Here is a 20,843-nt window from a genome sequence, read left to right on the forward strand (position 1 = left end):
TTTATTAATTATAAATTTTCATAATAAATTTTGAAATAAATTTTTTCACTCTAGGTGCTTATGTGTATTTTTAGACACTATAGTAGATAAAATATTTTTTAAATCCTCCCCCCTTATTGGAAGTTTGTAATATTTTTCGTTGTCATTAGGCAATAACATTAGACATAGAGCCTAGATACACAGTTGAGCTCACTAATAGCACGCATTTTTTTTTAAACTCGGATTTACTTTTAAATATTTATTACATTGCTAAATCCAAAGCAGTTCTCGAACAATTTGGAACCTGATATCTGAAAATAAGTCTATTACCGATGAAATTTAACAAATAGATCGAAGTGGGAATTTTAACCATTAACTGAGCATTTTGGTAAGAATTACAAGCCACAGCAAACAGATGCAGAGATGCCGACTTGCACCGTTTCGTAAAATCCCATTTTCTACTGGTAACGAAATATAAGTTCTTTAGTTTATTATTTTTCATTATAATTAATTTTTCCACCACTACGTATCAGAAATTCTAAATATCGTACGAATACAATTTTATCTAGTGGTGTCATTCAGCCACCACACAGTCTGCTGAACACAAAAAGTTTTTACTACAACAGATAAAATCATGATGGATGCGATAGGGGCTGATGAGTGAACCAAGTGCCAAGTTAAGTCGAATAAAGAAGAACTAGTGGTGACACTTTTAACCCTTTGACGGTTATGAACGAGTTCAGCTCGCAATCGAATCGTGCCTCATAATGCGCGCAAACAAGTTCCGCTCGGGAGCAAGATTTTGACCGTAATGGTTAGTAACGAGCACTACTCGCGTAGTGAAATTTTTCCCCAATGCGCGCTGACGGGCTGTGCTCGTTCACCATTATTATTCTGCATTGACTATGTTAAAAACGAAAAGTACGTAAAAACTGTTATTTATATGTACTACGAATACTTTAAGAAATTTTTAAAACACGTGAGGTGAGCTATCTACCGCATCCAGAGATGCCAACTTGCTCCACTTTGTAAAATAGTATTTCCTAGTGATGGCGAAAGTCAAGTTACTTTCAGTTTAGCATTTCTGCTTTTAAGTAATTTTTTCACCAATAAATATAAAAAACTATAAGTAACATATAAAATTCACCGTTAAAACAGCAATCTACTGGTTACTCTATTAAAAAGTAGGCGTATAACTGTCCTTCTCCAACGAAATTTGCTACCACTTTATTATAACAATTCCAGAAGACGGATCTGTTGGTATCGCCAGAGAAGGGTGACATTTTTGGAAGAACGGAGGAGGAAAACAGATGCCACTTTCGACTACTGTTTGCACGTAATACTGTGCATTTCCCTGACCGTCAAAGGGTTTAACAGTGGGCGTAAATATTCTTCAATTAATATGAATATGCGTAAATATGTTCAATTAAAATGTCTATTTAGGTGAAACAGTGCGAAAAAAAAAATAAACAGACCTACCTGAAGGACTTTTGATCTAATGATCTGATCTGCACGTTCTAGGTAGGTATGTACTTTATTTACGTCGCACTAGAGCTGCACAATGGGCTATTGGCTACTGTCTGGGAAACATCCCTGAGGATGATCCGAAGACATGCCTTCGCAATTTTGATCCTCTGCAGAGGAGGCAGCTCCCTTGCTTTGGTAGCCTGACGACCAGCATGTGAAGTCGAGCACTTAACAGTAGAACAGTTTAACGAGGACCGATACCGCTCACCCTCGGTCCCTACGCAGGCTGATCAAAGTAGTCCCCTCCCACTTACTGTTCGCAGCCAGTGAGTTTAAGCCCAAAGTTTGAACCCCTTAAAGTTAATAATAATTTTTTGCGAACGTCGCCATATCTTGAGAAAATTTTAAACGAAGTGAAACATTTTAGCACGTAATTATTATAAAATTCGCTTATCAAAGAGAGATTTTATTTAAAAAAATTAGTTTTAGAAAATAATCATTATTCTTAATTATTTTATTTACTAACAGTTTAAACCATTTTGTATTATAAGGTATGCAATTTTTTTACATCATTTAAAAAAATGTATTTTACGTGGCAAAATTCAAAATTTGGACGAAATCGCTGAGAAATGAAATTGTAAAAATGCGACTCATTTGAAATTCGATATAATTTTTAATATATATGAATTAATAAAAATGCAACATGAAAAATCGTTTACCAGTCAAATCTGTTTACTCTATTAAACGGAAAGTCCCTTATATGAAAATAAATAGTAAAACATTAATAAATAAAAAAATTTACAAATTTATAATCTTAAATTTATAAAAACATCTAAAATAAAATTCTCTATTCAATATTTTAGTGAGTATATATTTTTTGAAGTTTTATTAAATACAGTTGAATACAGAATGTTATGATTGATTTTTGTCTTGATGTAATTCGTTTGATATTGAATTATGCGTTTGATAAAACTAACGAAGTCTTATGTTAACAAATTTTGGGTAGTTTGAAAAATATGAGTTCCTAATGAATAATGAATTTAAAATAAAAGGATTAATTTTTGAAATAAAAAAGCGTCAATAAGATCGTAAAAAAATTGTAAAGATCTGAAATTGGCGTAATTCGAAAAAAATCAGGCAGTCATTAAGGATTATAATTGACTGCAAATGGAAGCAATTGGTAATCAAAAAAGCTGATGCAACTTAAGCACCTAGGAATTCACAAAATAAACGAATTGTTTATTTGATAGAGAAAGTTTTTAATTAATTAGAAACGAAATGCTGCTTTTTTGCCTATCTTCTTTTTGAATATTTATGAAATTTTATAAGAAACATAATTCCGTTTCAATTAAATCTGCCGTGATTATTATTGAGATTTCGAACCGATCATTAAATTAATAAAAAAAATTTAAGGATTAATTATTTTTAAGAACTAGAGAATCATTAATGATACTTGACTCCAAATAGAAGCAATTGTTAATTTAAGTTAACTAATGCAACTTAAACTCTTATGAACTCAAAAAAATGAACGAAAAGTGTGCTTAATTAATAAAATTGATAATTAATTCGAAATGAAATGCTGCGTTTCTTTCCCTGTTTTCCATTTGAATATTTATGACGATTTTATGAGAAATATTATTCCGTTTCAGTTAAATCTGCATTGATTATCATTGAGATTGCGACCTGTCATCAGAAAAACACATTTAACGAGTTGCAGGTGTCACTTTTATCACCAAAACCGCAATAAAATCTATCGCTGTTGTCGATTTTATTGATGTATTTATCACGCTGGCTACTTTTATTGAAAATATTTTGTCAATTTTTCTCAGGTGCACATCGAAAGATATGGATTTTTTCGAAAGCGTATGATGTTTCATTAATATTTAGTGTGGCTCATAAGATCATAAAGCAAGTTGAAATGCGATAAAAAGTGAATATCAATGGAAATATAAATTAATCTATTCATATAATCAGATAAAAAAATTGTTTTTCCTCATGGTTCTGTAGATTAAGCTGCTTTTTTATGTGTCCCTTGGGTAATTCATGAACACCCCGTAGAAATTCCATTTTTTTTTCTGTCGCAAAAAAAAAAGAGAGAAAAACATTTTCTTCTTCCTACCTAAGCTATGAAAAATAACGCCAAAAAGTTTGTCTTTCAGAGAGGTAAGTATTCATTCAAAACTACCAAGTAAGTTCTTCTGTAAGTAGTAATCAATTAATTTGATGTAAGTCGGGAAACTTTATATTTTTAGCATAAAACGCGTGTTTAAGAAAATGGACATAGGTTAAAGAAGCGTGTTTGAGACATTGAACATGGCTCAAAATGCAGAGATATCAATTTACTTTGAATAACGGATAAATATTTTCGGGGGGTAGTAATTTAATGTATGAGATTCTTGATTTAGTAAATTCGATCTATGGACTTATTTCTCCCAACTACTAAATAAATTATAGGCTTTTGTGATACGCCATTTTGTTACAGTTAAGTCGTGTTGAGCCTTTTAAAAAGGAGGCAGGCAAAATTATTCGAAAATCTGCAAATTTTAATTTAAAACTCTCTACCGTTTTTTTTTAACTTTTGAATATTTAATATATCCTCGAGCAAGCTGCTTATTATCAATTCCAATTAACTTAATCTTTTTCGAACAAAGTGCTCGAACTACTTATTCATCAAACACACACAGCGTTAAAAAAAAATTAAAGAAAAAGTTTAAAACAAATTCATCACGAATAGGAAAGGGGCTGCTTTTCGGCCTAGGTGCCCCGTTCCATAGCTTTGCTATTTTTGTAAATTATTACTATTACCTCACGCAATCTCTGAATTCAACTCAAAGCACAGAGGATAAAAACGAGTAGCACAGGTCCTCTTCATCAACCATCATCTTGAATTATCTGTTAATGAGCCTTTTAAAGTAGTGACAGAAATAAAAGCAGTATGTTTTAGATATTGATTCGCAACTATTCGATATAATCTTTTGCTGAAAGCACAGCAGTTGAAGTCAGTGTATAGTTTGTTTCGATTCCCAAAACTTAGAAATACAGAATATGAAAGCGTGCAGAATAAAGTACAAAGGGTAGGAAGGAGTAAAGACTTTTAGCAATCTATGATCAGCTTGTGACCTTTGAACTCCGATTTCCCCTTGATGGGTCATTAATAATTTCGTATATGTTATATTTATGCACGTATATGTATGCATGTATATATATGCTTGTTTTATATATGCATGTATATAACATATATTATATTATTATATTTAGGGTGCCAAAATAAATAAAAAATAAAAACAAATATTTTAAATTTTTGGATATATTTTGTACGTTTAACTTAATTTCAATTATGTCAGTACACTTTATGAAAATTCTAGAATCGAGTGAGGGAGGCTGATTTAACTAATCTTTAAGTTAATAGAAAACAATAGTTTTGAAAGTTAAATTTAAAAAGTTATCTTTTTGTAAGCTTTTTTCCCAATTCAGACTATTCAAGATAACCTTAAATTCTGGAGGTGCGAAGAAAAGTGTACGATAAGTACTATGAAAAAAACATTTAACATTCGATAACTTCGAATTATTCGAGAACTAGTAATTTTTAAAATTGTGGTAAAAAAAATTCTAGTTCTATGTCTAATTCGAGTAAAAAAAAAATCTACGGGGCACTTTGCAGCTCACAGAAATGAATACAATAGAAATACATATTTGGAGTGCTGAAAGAGAAATTTTTTTTTTCGTGAATGTAGCAAGTATTTCCGAAATACTAATTTTTTCGAAAGTTATTTAAATCCAGTGCGCTCTTTAATGATTATTTTTCTAACTTTTTTTTTGCATCAAATGACTGTGATTCTAAACATTCTGCCGTATCTACTTTTTATGCGTTTTGAACAAGTTTCTTCTAGTAGGAGCTAAGTTTATCCTTCAATGTTTTAATCGTTCATTAGTTTGATCTAAAATCATTTCTTAAATCACTACTTAAGAAAGATTATTTTTTAAACTACTACTATAAAAGAAATATTTTTTTTTTTTCATGAATGTAGCAAGTATTTCTGAAATTCTAATTCTTTCGAAAGTTATTTGAAATCAGAGCTCAATTTACTGATTTTTCTAACTTTTTTTTCCTTTTTGCATTAAAATGACTGTGATTCTCAACATTCCGCCCTATCTACTTTTTACGCGTTTTGTAAAAGTTTCTTCTAGTGGGTGCTAAGTTTATCCTTCAATGTTTTATTCTTTTATTAATTTGATTTAAAATCATTTCTTAAACCACTACTTCAGAAAGATTATTTTTTTAAACTACTACTATAAAAAAGATTTTTTTTTCATGAATGTAGCAAGTATTTCCGAAATTCTAATTTTTTCGAAAGTTACTTAAAATCAGAGCTCTCTTTAATGATTTTTCTAAATTTTGTTTTTTTTTTGCACTAAAATGACTTTGAATCTAAACATTATGCCCTATCTACTTTTTACGCGTTTTGGAAAAATTTCTTCTAGAGGGAGTTAAGTGTATCCTTCAATGTTTATTCCTTCATTAATTTGATTTTAAGTAATTTTTATAAACCACTACTTGTAAATTATTCAAAAACTTATATAAAATGCTGTTTTGTTATCTTCAACTCGTGACAAGGCTTTTAAAATGTTAACGAAATTACCAGAGTCGCCAACTTGCACCGCTTTGTAAAAAAATATTTTTTAGTGGTAAATAAATTTAAGTTATTTTTAGTTTCATATTTAATTATTTTTGTCACCACTATAAATCCAAAACTCACAATGCCGTAGGAAACAAATCTTTATAGCGATTACCTCGCGGGGACACTTTTAAGGAGTGGGGCAAATTATTCCTATTCTATAAGTTTTATTATTTAATTGACTGCCGATTTATTGATTCTTTTGCAGAAAGCGAAGCAGTTGGCATTCCAGAATTACTAAAAATTATGTACCCATTAATTCTAAATTGCCTACCACTCCATAAAATAATTTGCTAAAAAAGCGTAGTAATTGGCAGCCTTTGAATATTATTTATATCTCACTAGAATTTTTTTTTATTTATCTCTTTTTTTATTAGTTTGTCTGATCAAGGACGAGCTGACATCGAGAGTAACAAAAAAAAGTAAATATTAGATTATGACATTTATAAATCTCAAAATTTAAATAGAAATTTTTGAAAATATTAAAAAAAATTGACGAAAGATAAAAACCGTTTCAAACTTTGTAAGGTAAATTATGTAAGGTAATCGTAATGCATCTACAGTTCTCCCTCACATATGTATAAATTATAAGATTAATCCATTTTAAGTTTACTTCAAAATTTCTTACCCCCTTCTCCCTTCATTATCCTAATCAATTTAGAGAAAATAGCCGTGCTGCTTAGGTACTCTGTATTTAATGCTTAATTCGGTAAGATCTACAGGTCTGAAAACTTTCATCGCTTTTTGGGAAAATTTATACGAGTGGTAGCTAAGCATATCCTTTAATGCATTATTTTCAGGTTACAACATTTGATTTTGTGTTAATTTTTACACTACTACATGAAAATGACTCAAAAGATTATATGAAACGATTCGCTTTCCTGCAATAGGTGAGACTTACCAAAAATTGGCAAAATTACAGAAAATTCTGAAAGTTTTTCTTTTTAATTGCTACCACTCAACAAAGTATTTTGAGAAAGATGTAGCAGTTGGCAACCCTGCATCTATAATCATTGACTATACTTCGCATTTATTTGTTCAGGGTTCCCGCGGTCCTTGAAAAATTTAAAAAGTGGTAGTAAATTTAGGGTGGAGCTACAATATATTTTTTTGTTTTAATATGCTTTTTCATCGTCAAGTGTTGAAATTTTCGTGAATATATATATATTTTTTTGAAAACATCTTTTAGTGGTGGCTACACAGAAATAAAAATGTCAAAATTTCTTTTATTTTTATTACCACTTTTTAAAATTCTCAAGGACCGTGGGAACCCTGTTGTTCCTATTGTGTTATACGTACTGTATTCTTAAGTGTAAATTTTATTATTCTGTATAATTAGCCCCTTTACCACTGGGCTAAACGTAGAAGATTAGTATGGTTTTCCTCTCCCTGTAACGCAAATGCGGGTTAGTTACAGTCTATCCCAATGCTTTATCCATGAGTTCCCTTGTCTTCTCGGCGGCGTTCAAATTACAAGGCTACGAACATTTATAGTTGTAAACTCAGAATCGGGTCAGCTGCTCAACGTTGGTTATAAAAAATAAAATAAAATGTTACGTTACATATAGTCAATTATCGTTTATGTCATTGTTATTATTATGCTGACCAATGTCCAGCAAAGGGCAGAGTCTCCTAACTATTACAAAACAAAATTATAGTATTTGAACACTGAATTTTATAATCAGTGTTCAACAAGTGTAAGTTCAGTATTCGGCTTATGCTACCAATGAGCGAAAAATTCATTATTTTGAAAATGAACATAGCAAGTTGACTTACAACCCGAAAAAGGCGGTATGTACTAAATTTAATAATGTATAAGGCCCATTTTTATTTGAAAAAAAATTCACCTTCATTTCAAAAATTCACTTTCAACAAAACATTCACCTATTTCAATATAAACATAGCAAGTCGGCTTATATCTCGAAAAGTACGATATTCAATTTGCTTAATAATGAATAAAAAGCATTTTTATTTACAAAAAACTGCAAAATTTATAATTGTTTTTCAACAAGTGTGAGTTCAATACACGACTTACACAGCCAATAAGCGAAAACTTTTCCAATTTGAAAATGAACAGTGTAAGTCGACTTACAACTCAGAAAATATGCTGTTTCCTAAATTTAATAATGATAAGACACATTTTTGTTATAAAAAAATAACGAAATTTATAATTGTTTTTCAATTAGTGGGAGTTAGAACTTGACTTGTATACCCAGCAAGCGAAAAATTTACCAATTTAAAAATGAACATAGACGGTCGACTTATTGCATGTAAAATAAGCTGACTTATAGCCCGAAAAATTAACTAATTTGAAAATTAGCTTTATATGGCGATTTATAACCCGAAAATTACAGTACGCAATCGGTTTAATAATGTATAACACGCATTGTTATTTTAAAATAATTTAAATTTTTAATCGATTTCGATTAAGTACACATTCAGGTCTCGACTTTTAATCTAATAATCGAAAATTCAATAATTTGTAAACAAACATAAGAAAAACAATTTTATTGCTCGAAAATTACTGTATACATTTAGTCTAATGTAAAACATAGATTGTTATTTCTTAAAAAAAATATAAATTTATTATTGGCTTTCAATAAATATGAGTTCAAGGCTTGACGTACTCAACCATTAAAAGAAAAATTCAGCCATTTTCAAGTGAAAAAAAGTGGTCGATCTTTTGCAAAAATACAGTATGCATTTCTTACCTATATATATAAAAATGAATGTGTGTCTGTGTGTATGTCCTTTATAGACTCCTTAACCATCCGATAGAAAGCGATGAAATTTGCCATACAGATAGTTTTAAGCACGAGAAAGGTCACTGTCAACATTAGAACATTCTGCTGCAAATTGTTCTTGCAGGATGAGCGAAAAACGGAATGGAATTTTCTGAATGGTTAAGCGTTAGCCATTGTTTTAAATTTAGCGATTCAATTTTCACATATTTTAGAGATAACATCAGTGATATTGCTAGCATATAGCTCTGTTTGAACAAAAAATAGTTAATTGGGTATACTATAGCCTACGTCACAGGTTGTGTTATTCCTACTAAATTTAACCCATGAACGGCATTTTCTGCGAGCCTAACTTCAAGCCACAAATAAGCAAAGTGTTTGATCGTTTAAATAGCTGCTCGCCAGATTTTATTGCATTATAAAGAAAAGTAATTGATATTCGATTTTTGATTAATAATTGATTTATGTGGATAGTGGCATTTATGTGGATAGTGGCATAGAATTTAGCATTGCGTCATGGTAAATGTTATTCCTACTAAGTGGAAGTAGTTGTGTTTTTTTTATATTATACCCAATTGCACGTATTTAAATATTTCATTATTTTATATTCGCTGTGTCAAATGAATTCAATGAACATTACGAAGTAGCACGCGTTATTTACGTCATCAAATTTATACTTTGTCTGATGCTACGCTATTTTATTTTATTTATATTAATTCTTTTAAAAGTGTTTCTAAAAAATGTACTTATTTGACATCAATGAAAAAGAATGAAAAAGAAAAAGAATATTTATTTATTCAAAAGCTAAAACTAATAGGTAAGTGGTACTAATTCGCTTAGGATAAGCATAAAAACTCGACGCCAATGAGGCTTAATTACGCCAATGATGTTTAATTAATTAAGGTAATATATGCATATTGAAGTAAAAGAAATAATCTATGTACTAGAAAGAAAAAGAAATGGAGTAAAGGTATTTATTTGTCTAGAACAGTGTTTCCCTAACTTATGAGTTTTGTGTACCCTTTCTAAATTTTTCGTAACACTGCGTACCCCTAATAAAAAAATGGATGTATTTTTTACTATAAAAAATGCACGAAAGTTCAAAATCACAACTGGCTGTTGACAGCACTAATTATTAACTGTTAACTCTGCAAAAAATAGCCAATAGAAAAATACTTAATCGTAAATTTTCATGGCTTGTTCTGCTTTTAAATAAAATATTTTGAAATTTTCATATGTTGCAAGATATTTCGCATAACAACGCGTACCCCTTCTAAACTGTTCCCGTACCCCTGGGGGTACGCGTACCACACTTTGGGAAACACTGGTCTAGAAGAACCGTTAGAAGTCGTCTTATTATCATTGACGACAATGATGCTTAATTAATGTTGGTAATATACACTGGTTATCATAAATTAAGGAAAATTCACAAAAATCGCGATAACTCAAGAAATTACACATGGAATTTTATGAAACTTACCCACAATATACAACACATAGTAAGGTATTAAACAACATAAAAAGAAATTATCAGACATTAATAGTAGTATAGAAATTAGCACATGTATAAAATAAACAAATTGGAAGTATCGGTTTGCAATAGAAAAAGTACCTTTAATATGGAATATGATTGCCTCTAGAAGCAATACAGCACAAACAGCGATGTGTGATGCTTTCAATTATGCGGTCTATCAGTTCAATAGGAAGTGAGAGCCATTGCTCTTGTAAAGCAGTTGCAAGCGTGGCAAGGGTCTGAGGGGGCGGATTGATGGCAGATACACGCCTCCCTAGAGCATCCCAAACGTGCTCGATAGGATTCAAGTCCGGGGATCGAGCTGGCCACTCCATGCGAGTAATTGTTTCCTGTTGAAGATAATCATCAACAATGCGAGCTCTGTGTGGTCTTGCATTATCGTCCTGTAACAGGAAGCAATCACCAATTGCCCCGGCATATGGGCGCACATAAGCATCAAGGATGTTGTCTCGATAAACCTGAGCATTCACGGTTCCCCTTGGAAAGACATGGAGGTACGTGCGCCCTCCTAAGGATATGCCTCCCCAAACACAGACACTGCCTCTTCCGTATGCATCTCTTTCACGGATGTTTGATGGATGATAACGGGTCCCAGGTTCTCTCCATATCAAATAACGTCTACTGTCACTTTCTAGACTAAACCTGGACTCATCCGTAAAGAGAACAGGCCTCCATTGATCTGACGTCCAGTGGACATGTTGTCGGGCCCACTGCAAACGGTCTCTCCTATGGCGTGATGTGAGCGGCACGCAAATGGCTGGTCGTCTCGCATACAGACCACCTTCGTGGAGCCTTCTGCGCACGGTTGACGTTGACACCAACCTTCCGGTGGCTGCAGCAAGAGAGGATCTAAGATGTGTCGGAGTAGCGGTTCTATTCCTGCGTGCACTTAATGTCAAATATCGGTCATCGGCACTGGTCGTAACAGTTGGCCGTCCTTGACTGAACCTCCTAGATGCCGAATCTGTGGTTTGAAATTGCCTCCAAAGTCTATGAACCACAGATGGACTCACATTTAGCCATCTGGCCACTTCTGATTGACTCTGCCCTGCCTCTAGTCTCCCGATGGCTCTCCATCGTAGTTCTTCAGGCAAATGATGCCTAGAGGTCATTATTACGAATTGGCTATCTCAGATTTTCAATGTCGCAATCACAGTAAAATTTGTGTGCTTTCTCTCAAACTTGGACTTTTATGCTCCAGGCAGATGACGTAAGCCGAGTGCAGCGCCACTAATTTGCATATTGCAATTTTACTCAGCTACTCTTAGTGGACAACATATGCAAATTTTGTACGGTTTGGCTTACTTTTGAAAGAGTTATCGCTATTTTTGTGATTTTTCCTTAATTTATGATAACCAGTGTATATTAATTGAAATTTTAAAAAAACTAGCGAAAATAAGGAGAAAAGCTCTTTGGGTAACAGTAAAAAATCTGCATATTATCACTGACATTAATGCTCAATTAATATAAAATAAGCTATGTGCTAAATACCCATACCCATGGAAGAAAGATTAATGGGAAATTCACTTAAGAAAATATTAAGTTATCGCCATTCACAGATGACGCTTAATTCATATGCATACCTGCCAACTCTTCCGGATTTTCCGGAAGATTTTATTTTCATATTTAAAGTGGTAGTATATATGGGTCATTCTCACAAAAACAGTCATTTTCATGTCCCCAGTATATTTTACGTTTGTTTTACAGCTTACGAAAAAAAAAAAAATTCAGGGAAAGTGTCCTTCGGAATGCAAGCTAACAAAAGAATAAAAATAAAATTATCAATTTTTATTTATTTTAGGTAATTAAAATATACCAATATGTCATTCCCTCACTTATCCCCACTGCTGATTTAAAAAAAGGAAAAAATTGTTTCTGAAATAAAAAAAAATTTTTTACAAATTCGTGTTTTTTATTTCAGAATACTGAAATATAGAATTCAGAAAATCAATTTTATATTTAATTTCTGATAAAAATATTAACACAGCACTATTTTAAACTTTGTCCCCAGTGTTTCGCGTCATTCCCTCACAACAATGTTCTTATCACCTGCAATCTTCTTAGAATAAAAATATTTTAATAAAAACTTCAGAAATTAACAACTGGCATCATAGAACAAAATTGCAGTATGTTTCCATTTTCAACTTAAAGAAGCTTTGCTGTGGAATAAATTTGAATGAATCAAACCAGGTAAAATTTTTTACATTTGTCATTCCCTCATGTCATTTCTTAGAGTAAAATAAAATACAACTTCATCGAGAAAGTGGATAATTATATGTTGCTTTCTTGTATGAATATGATTGTATGTGATTGACTTCCGAAATTAATTAGGCCTAACTGTTATTTTTAAATTTCATTGAATTCGTCATTCCCTCCCTAGTGTATAAAGTGAGGGAATGACGCTGAAGTGAGGGAATGATTCAAGATGAGTATATTATCAAATTTTTTTTTGTTCAATCGCGCCAGCCAATTTTATTTCCCAAACCTGTAAAAACTATTAAATATATAAGACTAAATTATAATAAATATTAGATATACTTAGTATGTTATCATTTTCAAACTTTAGGTAGATGTAACTTAGATAAAAACATGTATTAAAATAAAATATCATTCTCTCACTATTAGTGTCATTCCCTCACTTTTTAAATAGTGGAAATAATTAATTTACTTATTAATTAATTTTAAAAATAAATTAAACAATTAATAAATTAATTTATTAAATTAATTAATTTATTTATTAAATTAATTAATTAATTATTATAAATTAATTAATTATAAATTAATTATTTAAAAAATTAATTAATTTAAATATTAAGTATAATTTATAGGATATATACTTTCTTTATAATGCCATTACATATTTCTATTAATATAAAAAGTTTCAGAGCTTTTTATTCACTTTACTTTTTTGGGATTTTATGAACTGAAAAATGACAGTTTTCGTGAGAATGACCCATATATTCTATTTTTTCTTTTATAAACTTAATTTTTAAATGATTTTGATCAACACTATTTTACAAAAATTAAGCACATATATTAATATGCGTTACTATCATGGTTGTCAACTTAAGTTTTCTCAAATACAACGTATTTGTTTGCTTAAAATTGAAGTTTTAATTTCATTTTAATACCACTGGGAAAAATGATAATGGAAGGGATTAAAAGTTGGCAGATATGCATATGTATCCCTGACGGAAATATGTACTACTGGTATTTTGGTAATTGGCGATTTAGTTTTGATAAGAATTCTCGAGTTTTCCTTAGTTTCAGAATATACTTTTTTCCAGTGGTAGCTAAGATAGTGTATATATATGAATTATTATTATATATTTTAATGAATTAGAATTCTAATAACTTTTTTCCATCAGTACTTTTAATAATTTTAACAGTAAATTAAAGGTCAGATAGAGAAATGGTCATGCTCCAAAAGCATTATAAAGTTCTGTTTTGTTGTTGTTTTCTTTAATTAATGCGTCTTTAGTTGGCGGCCACTGACGAATACGTATAAACTCAAATGTTGAAGGGTTATGAAATAAGTACCAAATATACTTATATAGGTACAAAATATATTGATATATTTGGTGATTATTAAAACTGCACCAATCAGTTTTATTACCTATACTTAGGAAATTAAGTGTTTTACGCCCCTCGAAAAGGATATGTAACCGAGAAAATCACTTAATAGTGATAAATTTTAACTATCATGAATCGGTCACGAGTAATAGCATCATGCCAAGAGATTCTAAATATATTTTATCTTTATTCCATTGCTATGAATTACAAACAAAAAGATCTTCTTTCTTCAATAACGTAAGGCCACCAACATATAACATTAAGCAACATAAATTACAACATATAATCTTAAGTAAAATAAAAAAAATTTTTATCTATTCTTAGTGGAAGAACCGCGTAAGTGCCACTTTCAGGAAGAAAAAAGAACACACACCCATCCGAATTATTTTATTACCAGTTTATTAGAAGGTGTGACTAATAATTCTTTGCCTTATTTTATTTACCACTGCCTAATCTATGTAAATCTATATAATCAATATAAATGAATTCCTTTCTGTGTGTTTGTGTATCCTTTACAGACTCCTAAATCATCTAAATGAAATCGACGAAACTTAGCACACAGATAGTTTGAAGCACGAGGAAGGTCACTGTCGATATTATAGCATTCTGCGACAAACCGTTCGAACGGGATATGCGAAAAACTAAATGAAATTTTCTGATTGGTTAAACGTTAGTCATTGTCTTAAATTTAACTATAAACAATTCAGTTTCGTCACATATTTTAAGAATAACAGCAGTGACAATATCTAGCTTATAACTCCATTTGATAAAAAAATAGTTAATTGCACGAATTTAAATATGGAATTATTTTATATTCGCTATGTCAGATAAATTCAATGAGCAACATGATGTGGTAACACGCAAGAGTTACGTCATCAAATTTATACCTTTAAATTTATCTGATACGATGCATTTTTTTATTTTACTAGTGGGCTGCGCCCCCTGCTCGCTAACGCTCGCCAACCCCCGAAAATTTCTACGCAATCTTATATGGTTTGCTTCGCGTACCAAGATCGCTTCGCTCGCTACTAACTTAGGTACATTGCAAATGCACACAATTGGGTATAATATGAAAAAAACACAACTTCTTCGATTTAGTAGGAACAACATATGACACAATGCTAAACGAATGGAATTTAGTTGTTGTTTATTTAGTTATTGTTATTAGTAGTTGTTGTTATTTGTTTTAGTTGTTGTTGTTTATTTAGTTGTATTTAGTTTCAATAACTTTTCTTTATAATGCAATAAAATCTGGCGAGCAGCTATTTAAACGATCGAACAGTTCGTTTGTTTATTTTTGGCTTGAAGTTAGGCTCGCAGAAAATGCCGTTCATGGGTTAAATTTAGTAGGAACAACACAACCTGTGACGTAGGCTATATTATACCCAATTCTAAGAATTCAAAACAATCATTCAAATCCATATAAAAAAATTACATCTTTTTAGTAAATACTAAGTCATTAAAATAAATTTGAATTCAAATAAATGTAATTCGTTAAACCTATTAGAAATGTGCTATAGTATAATTCGTGATGTAAATCAAAAATCGTCAAATAAATTCGTAATGTATAAATTCGTGAAAAAAAAGCGCTTTCGACAAAATACTAAAATAGAGATCTATCGACAAAGACTACTCACTTCTGCCTAGCTTAATAGTATGAGATTGCCGCAGCTGATGCTCTCTGGTTATTTCAGTTTCCGTTTTTAAAAGCGCTATATGTTGAGTCACCTTAGATAGATTTGGCATGTGACATTTTTAGCGGCAATAATGGGTCGATTCGCCGTGTAACAGAAATAGTAGCGTAAGCAAAACAAAGCAAACGTTCCCACCGGCGGAAAAGAAATACAGCCAAAATTTGGGAGCCACGTAAGAGAATTATATATATTAGTTATTTAGATCTATTGGTAAACAGAAGTGATTTTTCTAAGTAATCATTTTTTTAAATAACATTTATGTTGTTATAACGTTATATTGTTGAAACAAATTTGATGAGTTCACATCCTTAATTTAAAATTTTCACTTACCAAACGGTAGAATATATTAAATACTTTTCTTTTTTGCCTGCATCTCATTGTGCATGAAGCTGATCCTTAAGCTCTAAATCATTTAACAGATCTCTTTAACTGTAATTTATAACAGTATATTAATGTTATTTGCTCAAAATTAATAATTGTTAGACCACCTTTCTAAATAACTTTATCTTAAAATGTAAGGCAGATTTACATTATAATACTAATAAAAAAACAGCAATTCTCTTAGTTTTAAACTCTTGAATTAAAAGCGTAATAATAGCAGTACAGGAAAATAACTTTAAGTTAGGGATTCAAAAACATTTATAGAAAAGCATGACTTTTATTAATTTTATGCTGACTATAACCAAAACAATAAGGAGACGAATGAGGAAAAACTGGATCACACCACGAGATTTTCTGGCCAATAAAAATGCACCGACAACAATGGAAAACTGCGACACCATCATTAGAATTTTATATATAGTAAGATTTATATTTCTTTTAAAGCATTTTTCCAAAAAAATTTTAATTCGAAATCAACGGTAATTAAATAGAAAAAAAGTATTTATGCATTTAAAAGCAAAATAATGGGAATGTTGTATTTATTTGTTTAGGTGAGACGTAAAAAATCGCCACATTATTATTGATGCCAATAATGCTTAATTAATTTAAATAATATACATATATGCATATTGAAATAAAAGAAATAAGCTTTGTACTAGAAAGCAAAAGTAATGGAGTTAATCTATTTATTTGTCTAAAAGCGTAAGAAATCGTCATATTATCAATGACGACAATGATGCTTAATTAATGTTGGTTATTTGTTAATTAACGTAAGAAACTGCTCAAAATTATAACAAAAATATTGGAGAAAAGATACTTATTGATTTTAAATTGATATATTATTACTGACACTAATGCTTCATTAATATTGATAATGTGTATTAATTGAAATAAAATAATATAAGCAATGCGCTAAAAAGCAAAGTTAATAAAAAATTTTGCTTAGGTGAGCCGTTGAAAATCACCATTCACAGATGATGCTTAACTTATATGTATCCCTGACGGTAATATGTACTACTGGTATTATACTAATTGGTGCAGTTTTGATAAGTATCCTACAATGGGTTTTCCGTGGTTTCAGAAAATATTTTTCCTGTTTTAACAAATATAGTTTATTATTATTTAAATGAAAGAGAACAAAAGAACTTTGTTCTTCCACTTCTAAATATTTTAATAGTAACTTAACGGTTATATAGAGAAATGGCCATTCTTCAAAATTCCTATCAAGTTCTAATATGAATTCAATTTTTTTTTTAAATTTCGGCTATAGTTGGCTGTCACTGACAAATATATTTTTTACAAAACTTAAATGTCGAAGGGTTATGTAATAAGTACCAAATATGCCAATATAAATATAAAATATTATAATGTTATATGTCGTGATGATTTAAACAGAACCAATACTAAGCCGTTTAAATACTGATACTTTCGAACGGCCCCTTGAAAACGATATATACCGGAGAAAATTATTTGATAATGGTATATTTTAAGTATTATGGTTTAGCTGCGAGTAATAGCATCATGCCATTATTATAATTATTGATAGAATAGCGTAATTCTACGTTACATTTTAAAATAAAGTTATTTAAATCGGTTTCTGATCTTATTAACCGTTTTACAATTATTATTTTTTGATGCAAATTACATTAATATGCTCTTGTTTATTTGAATCCTCAATTTTTTTTTACTACGTAAGCAAGTGGGGAGTTGTTATTTTTAGTTCTATCTGAAGGGCAAACAAAATAATTTTTGGATCGCCAGACTAATTGTTGGGTGGAATCCCTCTACAAAATTCGTAAGATTTTTTTCGTGTGCCACGCTTTAAATTCTCATGTTATCTATTAAGACTTTCAATATTTCAGAAGTTAGAAAAATTGCAATTTTTTTAATTGTGATTGTCATACTAATGCTAACAGTTAGGGGAATGACAGACATATATTAAAGTTGCTATGAAATGTCAAACTTTAATCTTCATAATGAGACAGTAAAAAAGGATTTCTGCACTTAACAATAAAAAGATTTATTTTATTTTAAATTAATACAGAATAATTCATTGAAAAAAAAGAAGAATTTAAGTTCTCACTTCCCTCCGTATGAGCTTCTAACATTTTAATATTTTTATTTTTCAGGTCTTTCATGTATGTCAAGCTGGAGAAAGGCAAAATTCTTTCCTATGTCCTGTTGGCGCGATAATCAACCAGGAAACATTTGTTTGCGAATGGTGATTCAACGTTAATTGCGGTGATACAGCTTCTCACTATGACCGTAACTCAAATCTTCATCGAGGTTCAGGTATTGGCATAGATGGGTCAAACATTATGCGACTTCCAACCCAAAGTAACAATAAAGGATCTGACCAGTCACCCCCAGTTGGCATCCCAGCGTGGGATCAAGGCAATAAGGGATCCTAAGGAATGAAAGGACAGATAAATCAAAACAGGCCTCATAATTCGTGGTCTAGCTCTGGAGGACATCAGAATAACAATAAGGGAACAAGCAGACATATATAAGAACTAGAACACATAAAGGAACTAGAAGATACATTTATATATAACAAAATAAATAAATACAAGAAAACACGAAGAAAGTTAAGAAGAAAAAAGTTTCATTTATATATTTATATATATATATTACTGAGTAAAAAATTTTCAAACTAAATACAATTTATAATTATTGCTAATAAGCTTTACTATTTTAATGAGAGCTTACATTCTTCTAACTTTATATTTTAATACAAACGGATATTCAGCAATAATTTAGAAACATGAAAGTAATTATAACATTAAATAAAATTTTAATTTTAGTCGGATCATTATTATTATTAATTAAACGGATTATTACTAATATCAACTTATTAATTCATTCGCGTCATTTAATTTCTTGCGAACATTTCCACAATATAAGTTTTTTTGGAGATCTATCAACTTCTCCATATTTAAGATGGTAGTTTTTCTTAATTGTTGAAAATGGTAGTAAAAATTTTATTTTAACATTTTATTCAAACTGGTTTGAATCACTTTTTTTTATTCAAACTGATAAAATACTTCACAGCATTCGAAATTTTTTTCAATTACAAAAGCAATCTTCATAACTTTGCAACAGATGGCGGTTAAGTCTACCCTTAACCAGCGCCCTCGGTGCTAATTCAGAAAATGGTGTAAAAATATACATGAAGATAAACCACAATTTTGCAAAGAAAAAGCGTTTGTGATCTAATTATTTTAACATTTAAAAACTGACACAAACGATGCAAAATCTGGCTTAATAAAATTTTGCAAAAATTGGGAATTATTCATTGATTTTGAATGCTTCCCTCTAGGTGGGAAAATTGCCGAATTGGCGATTTTAACTGCATTTAATAATTTTTAATACAGATAAGTTAATTGCTGCATTCTAATATCCCAATATTTCCTTATGGAGAGATCGCATATAATGTTTAATATTATAGCTTTGTTTCAAGTATAAAGCACTTATAGCTTAACTTTTTTAATTCTCGTGCGGAAGAGCTTGGAAAAACATAGTTATTTGATACTTCACTACAGCTCTAAGTAATATAAAAACAAAAAACAATAAAAAAAACGTTATTATTTGATACTTCGCTGCCTCTCTAAATATTATAGAACAAAAAATGTTCAAGAAAACTAGTTATTTGATACTTCAATACCTCTCTGAATACTATAAAACATTCATGAAACATAAATATTTGATACTTTACTACCTCTCTAAATATAAAAACAAAAAAAAACAGTTTTTTGAAACCATTCTACCTCTACGAGACAGAAATAATTCAAAGATTTTAGCTTAAAACTTACTATAAAATTACTTTAATATTGTTTGTTTATCTTGATATTGTATGTTTACTTTTTCAATTATGTTTTACATGTTCCTTGGAAGTATTATAAAACAGTACTCATGTATGTTGTAGAATAAAATATTTTATTTTTTAATGTGTCGTAAATTATTAATTGTTTATGTGCTGTAAATGTTTATTTTTTTTTTATGTTTATACTTTCAAACTAAAAAGAAAATGTCAAAAGTTTCCGTTTTAATACTGGATTAGGAATGGCGACAATCTATATTCAATTTTTGTCAAATTTGTTTTCAGTTTTCCTTTTGCTTTGCAATTCCCTTATTAAATACAAGGTGTCCCAGGATTATTGGGACAAACTTTAAGAAGAGGTAAAGCTCAGGGACTCAGAATTGCATAACAGTTCATGGTCGGAAACGTCGCGTGAAAGTAGAATGACAGGTTCAAGAAAAAAAAGAGACCAAAGCTGAGTTCATAAGATCTGTGGGTACATTTCGCGATTAAAATCGTTCGATGCAGGTTTCGATGCAGGTCTGTTGTTTTCATTGCTCTTGTGAACAAAACCACCTTGCCGAGAACAAAGACGTTTCCGACCATGGCTTGCTGTGCAAATCTCAATCCCTGTGATGCCCCTTACACCCTTTTAAAGATTATCCCAATAACCCTATGACCAATCGTGGTGGCATCAGAGCGTTTGCCTACCAATGAGGTGAATCGGGTTCGAATCCCAGCAATGGTTGATCTATACGAATTCCGCATCCGGCTAACACCGACCACGGTATATACCTTCAACATACCTGCACAAGGCATTCGTAATTGTTTTCACACTACAAAACGAAATGTAACGTAAAGAAAGCGTACAAAACAACTATTCTTAAGATTCTGTTCAGAGAGAAAGAAACACTATTTCCGAGAAAAATTCCACTCAACACATGAATATTTTAGAGGTATATCTTTCTTTAGAACATCTGATACTAAAAGTAACAGAAA

At 30.6% G+C, this 20,843-nt stretch overlaps 1 protein-coding gene and 1 long non-coding RNA gene across 4 annotated transcripts in view; one reads left to right on the forward strand and one right to left on the reverse strand.

Moving 5' to 3' along the window:
- The window catches only part of LOC147808594 (uncharacterized), a 120,059-nt gene that overhangs the window by 82,247 nt on the left and 16,969 nt on the right, over positions 1–20,843 (reverse strand). The gene's annotated exons all lie outside the window — the stretch shown is intronic.
- On the forward strand, positions 3,421–19,992 carry LOC147808597 (uncharacterized). The gene is made up of 2 exons (XR_015433627.1): positions 3,421–3,609; positions 18,175–19,992. It is a non-coding gene; the product is annotated as an uncharacterized LOC147808597 (long non-coding RNA).

This window comes from Parasteatoda tepidariorum, chromosome 5, assembly GCF_982258835.1.
Source record: "Parasteatoda tepidariorum strain Cologne lab strain chromosome 5, Ptep-v5.0, whole genome shotgun sequence".
NCBI classification, from domain to species: domain Eukaryota; kingdom Metazoa; phylum Arthropoda; class Arachnida; order Araneae; family Theridiidae; genus Parasteatoda; species Parasteatoda tepidariorum.